Source organism: Colobus angolensis, unplaced genomic scaffold (assembly GCF_000951035.1).
Source record: "Colobus angolensis palliatus isolate OR3802 unplaced genomic scaffold, Cang.pa_1.0 Scaffold18, whole genome shotgun sequence".
NCBI lineage: Eukaryota > Metazoa > Chordata > Mammalia > Primates > Cercopithecidae > Colobus > Colobus angolensis.
In genome coordinates, this window is record NW_012114932.1 from 8,264,915 (window position 1) to 8,271,716 (window position 6,802).

A 6,802-nucleotide genomic window follows, 5' to 3' on the forward strand; every position below is an offset into this window, starting at 1 on the left:
CCTTCCAGAATTGAATGATGGTGGAAGCATGATTTCTGGTTAGGCCTACACACATAGCACATGATTCTGTATTTAGTTACTCTTTAGAATCCCTAGGAGAAAACTGGCTCAGGATAGAAAAGAGAAGTACGTTGAAAATTTTGGTAGACTTCCTAGAAATGTGGAAGCACGCGCAATTTGTGGAGCTGAAATGTTAAGGGGATTGAACAGATAATAAACTCATATTAATACTAAGGTGAATAGGGCAAGATGGATTATTTTGGGAGACTCCTGTGGCAGAAACTATTGACTACTTATCCCAAATCAACCAGTCCCTTCTTCCTTCTTAGTAGCATACTGCATTTGTTTAGAAACTGGGTTTACAGGAGCTTCAGAGACCCCTCCCTAGCCCTAGAGGCAAATATTGATTACAGCAAGACAATTGTGGGATGTGTATGGGAAGCCTCTAGGAAATGTTTCTCTTGAAATCCATAAAGGGAAGCCTGGGAGGAATACTTCCTCTTTGCTGGATGTGGCGTCTGCATGTACCATCTGGAATTGCTATAGCCAACTTACAAATACAGATGAAAGCTTTATCAACCTGCTGAGCACAGCAGAATGGAAAGATGCAAAGCACCCTGATCTTGGGAACTGGCCACCTTCAGACTTCTTGCTACATCAGGTAACACGGTTCTCTCATTGTTTAAGTCACTTTCAGTTGGGGTTTCTGTTACTTGGAACCGAAAGCATCTTAACTAATACAACCACTATTTGAAACAGTGTATAACAAGAATGTTTTCTTTGAAAAATCAACACCATCAGAAGACAGGTGCTGATAAAGCAATTAAATACAATGAGAAGGTCTTTAAGATCCCAGTTAGTTCTGACATGCCATGCTCTAATCCGTGGATCTTTGTCATGGAAGAAAATAGAAGAACAAAAAAGTTCATGGAAATTTTTGGGCTAAACTATTGAGCCTGCCTTGGGCAGTGTGAGTAAAATGTTCTCTATGTGTGATTCACATACTTGTGAAATTTAGACTTGTATTTCTGACTTTCCAAAGCAGAGAGTGAAACAGATTGAGATCTCTGCTTCAGCAAACCAATAATTATAATTGACTAGAAGAACTGTAAATTGTTTTCAATTGATGACTTAGTAATCACCTTATATTTAAGAATATTCACCCAAATGTCATCTTGAGCCAAGGTATGAGAATATGCCATGTGCCATAGAGTTCACAATGTGTTTTTTGACTAATAATCATAAATAAGTAGGTATTTTTTCTGAAAGACTTAGGCTATGATTTGTAAGAGTGTACTTTATATTTGTTAGGCAATGCCTGTCATTAATTGATATAATGTTTACAAGTAAATCCTCTTTAATATACTTCAACATTGACAGCCTTCGTAAGGAAGAACAAATAATGTAGTCTACGTATATATACAAATAGGGTTTACTTTTGTAATAAAATAAAATTTAGGGAAGATTAATTAGATGCATATTTATTTATAGGTATATTGGTTGCAAGAAACAAGCAGTTCACAGAAAGCACAATAGTTGTAGGGAGACCTTATTCTCAGATTTTCCAAGTCTATTTCAGTTTCAAATATTATTTACTGTTGTGAGAACAATGGGTATTGATTTTTTGGTTTGGGAAATATGATCTGTCAGAGGACACATTTTGCGTTAACTCTACCCTGCAGCAAGCCCTTACATTGTGTGTGGAGGGAAGGAAGGGAGCAAAAGGTAGATGTAGGGGAAACTTCCTGGAAGCCCCTGGATCCATAACCCAGAGAGAGCTGTCCCCCTGGGCTTTTCCAGCACCCAGCAGGGGCCATCTGCTCCCTGGGGGCACTGGCAATGACGCTCTTTTCCTGTTTCTTGTCTGCAAGGCTAATCTTCACCTTCTACTTCTGGGAAAAGGTTGAAGGTTGCAAGTAAGCTCATCTTCCTCACTGATTTCTGCCCACCTGAAACTTGGCCTCCACCAGTCATATATTGTTCTGTGAGTGTGATCAGTGCACAGGAGGAAATGATTTTGCCGGGAGCTCTTGAAGCAGATAACTTGAAGTATAGCCCAAAGGATAGTGTTGGGATAGGTCCTCACTTCCATCTTGACTAGAAGGTTGAGGGGAAGGGGAGGCATTTCACATTGAGAAGATGACATTTAACTGTAGGGAGGAATATCCAGAGAAGGAATGATTTTACAGGCAGACAGAGGTAGGTTTGAATACAGGTCTGATCCTTGTTGTGTGACCTTGTACTTGAACATTGTTGAAATTTCATGATGCCCATGCAGGGTTGTGGTCATGTCATCAGGATTGACAAGATAGCATATGAGGAACTCAGCATAGCAGCTGGTTCACTGTCAATATCCAGTAACTCCTGGAAAAGAAATCAAGGCAATGAGTTAAGTAACATGCTCTATAAGTGACATCTAAAAGTGACATGAAAATACGCCTTAAAAATGTCATCAGGATAAGGAAAAGCTGTGTTCTGACAAAACGTAACCTGAAACCTATTGGATAATAGAATGAATTACAGGAGCTCAGCAAATCTAAGGATCTAATTGTCATACTAAGAGATTAAGCTTTTACTTCTGTGATGTGCTCTGAATTAGGAAGTTTCTTTGATTATGTTCTTAAGAAGATAGCTTTTTGAAGGCCCCGTTTAAGATTTAGTAGCAACATTATTGAAGAGTTAGTGTCCTGTTCCCTTTTGGTGTTTTGGGTTGAACTACAAATCCTACACTGGGAGTCTCTCAAATAAAAAGTATTTTTAGGTGTTGAATTGAAGGCCTTTTCAGGCAAGGATGCCAAGTTTCTTACAGCAACAATGCAGAATTCAGGCCAGTCCTCTACCCTTTCTGCAATTTTCTCTTTGGTCTAAGGTAGCTCTGTGAAGTTATGTTTTTCTGTATGATTATTTCCATGGCACTGATGAAGTTATACTTTTTCTTTTAGTCGTTTTTGTTCTTTTCTGTGAGACTGAATCATTTCAGGAAAACAGGGTTCTTTAAGTGAATAACTAAAGTTGTCTTTTGGGTTGTCTTTGTTGATTCTTAAGGAACCCTCAAGAATGGAGAGTTGAATGGTAGGGTTAGTACTTAAATAGAATAGCTGAAGCAGAGATGACAAACATTGTGTGCTGATAGCTTACCAGATCAGTGATGGAAATGTAGGGCATAACTCTGCACTGAAGGCTGAAATCGCCTCTGAGACACCAGCAAGACCCAGCATGGAGCCAAAGGAGGACTGATGGAGAGTGGCGCCACCATTGTGAATGCTGGCATTGGAGCCCATCACAACCTATATCCAAATGGCTGGACTGAAATGTGAACTTTCTAGTACTCCAGCTGTTCCTGAGATTCTTAGAACAGGGACACATCCTAGTTGGCCATCTGGAGGCATATCTTGGGTCTAACTTATGAGCAAGTGATTTAAAAAAAAAGTGAGGAGCATCAGAATTTGGCCACTAACCCAGACTAATGACTCACAGGGTTGTCTATTTGGAAGTCATGCCTGCTACTCCCTGATCTTATTCATTTCTTAAGTGACATTTGATTTTTGAATTTGGGCCACTTATTTTCAAATTTCTGAGGGTGGTAGATAGTATTGGGGGAAAAAACACCTCAAATGTACTTTTAAATATAGATGAACAGTGAGCATGAGGTGGAAGAAATCAATCAGCACAATTATATTTTGCAACAATTATAACAAGTCCCTACAGATAATAACCATAGTGAAATGATGCATAGTGCTTGTCCTCCTGTGACCTTCAACAACACCTCCAGCAGCTCAGTGGTCAGTCATAGGCTGCAGCTTCTCCAGATTAAAAATGCACCATCCTGAGGGGCCAGAGTCACCTCTATAGTAGTCACCCTGTTCTTAAGGTTCTTAGCATATTTTATCTGGGGTTAAGAACCAACTAGTATCTTTTACTTGATAGTGGGGTGAGGTGGGGTTGACACATGCAAGTGAGCTCAGGGACAACCAGCAACATAGAGAGATATAGGGCAAAGAGCTTTTCTAGACCAGAGCTTCACCTGCTGCACAAGCTGTTACCATTTTCTGTTGTGCATGGAGGCAACTGTTCCTCTGGTGAGAAACGCTTGAAATCACGTCATTCTAATGCCACCCTTTAAGAGCTTTGAACCCATTCGAATGATTGCAACATACTTGAAACTTTCGTCTCTACGTATGTTCCTAATTATCTATTCCAAATAACATGCCAAGTATTTCTTGGTATTGCTTAATGTGACTGAAGAAAATATTAATGTTGTTAAGGACTTAGAGCAAATGTAATCTCACTTTGTTTTCTTATAATGGGGGTAAGGTTAAATGACAATCTGAGGTTACTATTAATTTGCTCTTTCAGTGAATACATATGAAGCCCCTTTTGTGTTCCAAGCATTGTTCTGGGGGCTACAGATAAAAATAGAAGAGCAATAGATAGGGCATGGTCTGCCTTTAAGGAGCTCACAGTTTGGAAGGGAAGTAGACCTAGCATCAAATAGTAACAATCGATTGTGGCATGTGGACAAAGGAGACAGACACAAGGTGGTGACAGAGGGCTGAGTGGAGGCCCTGAATTCCAGCTCAGTACTGTTGCTGCTAGAAAGGGACTTATGAGTTCCCAGAACAAAGAACACTTTGTTGTTGTTCAGTCTTCATGATTTAAAGAGCTTCATCAATGCAGAGTTATTTATGTTATTCTCATATACTGTTAGTTACAAGCATTTATGAACAATCATTAATCTGCCTACTAAGGTTAAGAAATAACTTTATATCCATACATGCTTTTTAGTTCCCAGTGGACTGGCTTTCACATGCATTTTCTCATCAAAATTCAAAAACCTATGAAATCGAAGGAAGAGGCTTAATGAACATTATCCCCATTTTTCAGATAAGAAAGCTGAGGTGAAGAAAAGTGAAGAGACTAGCTCTAAGTCATAAAGCTAATTAATTGGCAGATTGAGCCATGTGAATTGAAGTCTTTCTAACTGCTTGGACCGTGAGTGCTTGTGGATAATCCAATGCTGAGAAGACTCATTCCTTGAATGAGTGTCATTCAATGTAGGTTTCACATGTGGGTTTAATAGGAGTACTGGGTTGGTCATTCCCTCCTTTTGGAGACTCTGGTTCTTTGAATCCTGCACTATGTCACTCTACATGTTTCTTGTATACTTTTCATTATTCTCTCTCTGTCTCCTCTACCTGCCAGGTAAGTGTTGGTGCTCCATGGGGCTGATCCTGCCTGTGTCTTTCTATCTCTCACATACTCTGGACAATCAAGCACATTTTCAGGGCATCAGTACCGTGTCCCAGATTGGATTTTCTAATTCTGACCTCTCCTCAAGCATCAGAAAAATATACCAGCTGCCTGCAGGACGTCTCCCGTGGATCCCCGGAAGTCCTCTACCTTCCTGCCACGTGATTCTTCCCTCCACTCAATACTGGAACTCTCACTATTATTCTTAATTCACTTGATGTCAGCATCAGCCACCCAGACACCTAGACTCAAAAGCCACGTGTTTTGTCTCCCTCACATGTCACATCTAACTGGATCATCACGTCTTCATTTGGTCCTCCAAATATATTTTTTGAAATCTGTTTCCTCTTTCTCATTCCTGTTGCCACTGTCCTATGTATTTTAATGGGTCCTCCAGTATGTCTGTGGGTTTCTTGAGAGCATATTGAGGTAAAGGGCAAGTGATATATTCATTCGAGCATTCATTTACTAATTAACTTCACAAAAAATTGAGACAGATTTCATAGCTACTGAGAAAAACTGGGTTGATCCTTTTGAGAAAATTGAACTTGACCTGGAAACCTTATAGTCTTTTCTCATCCTATCTAGGTTAATTAACCCTGTATTACATAGCTCTCAGGCCTTCACAGTTTCACACTGGATATCTAGCTATTGTCTAGCCAGAGAGCAAAGATTAAATGACAGTTCTTATCAATCATTCCCAAAGTAACCTCTCTCAAAACCATAAGATTCTGCCAAGTAAATGCCTGAGGCTTTGATTAAAAAGATGTTTTGGCCACAAGTCACATCTCTGATTTTATCAGAATTTTTCAAAAGTAACTGTAAAAATTCCAAACTCTGGGAGAGTCTCAGCAAATTAGCATATCTGTGGTAATTCTGGTAGCATTTTTCTTTTTTTTTTACTTCTTTGTGAACTTATGTGAAATGCTTACAATTCATAAAATTACATCTTATTTAATGAGGTGTTTAGGAATATATTCAGTATCACATTTATTGAATAGTTTTTAGTGAAATAAATAGAGATAAACAGAATTGGAACCAGCTTAGAAATGAGCAGAGAAATTCCTGCAGAAGAATAGATTTCCTTTAGCAACTCCTTTGATGCCTTTAAAATGTGATTCATTTCTCAAAATGCTTAAGTATAGACATGTTTCAGGAACATATACTGAGTGCCAAGTTAAGTATACCTATTATGTATTATAGTGATGAGTAATTTGTTCATGCTAAACAATGGTCTGATTGTGAAGATTTATACTCTCATCTTGGTAGGCTTAGACCTTTGATATTTGGTTTATCCAAAGTTTATCAGGTCCCAGGAAAAATGAGTGTGGTGGATTAAAAATGACTACAAATGTCTTAACCTTCATCCCATTGAAAGATGACAGCTAATTCTTTTCCTCTTGAGTCCAGACTGGCCCTGGCACCTGTTTTGGCCTGTAGAATGTGGTAGAAGTCTCTGCCAGTCTTCTGAGGCTCGGGCCTCGAGAGAGCTGCAGCTTCCAATTTCACTGCTTGGGACATGCCCTCTTGGAAGCCAGCATCCATGCAAGAC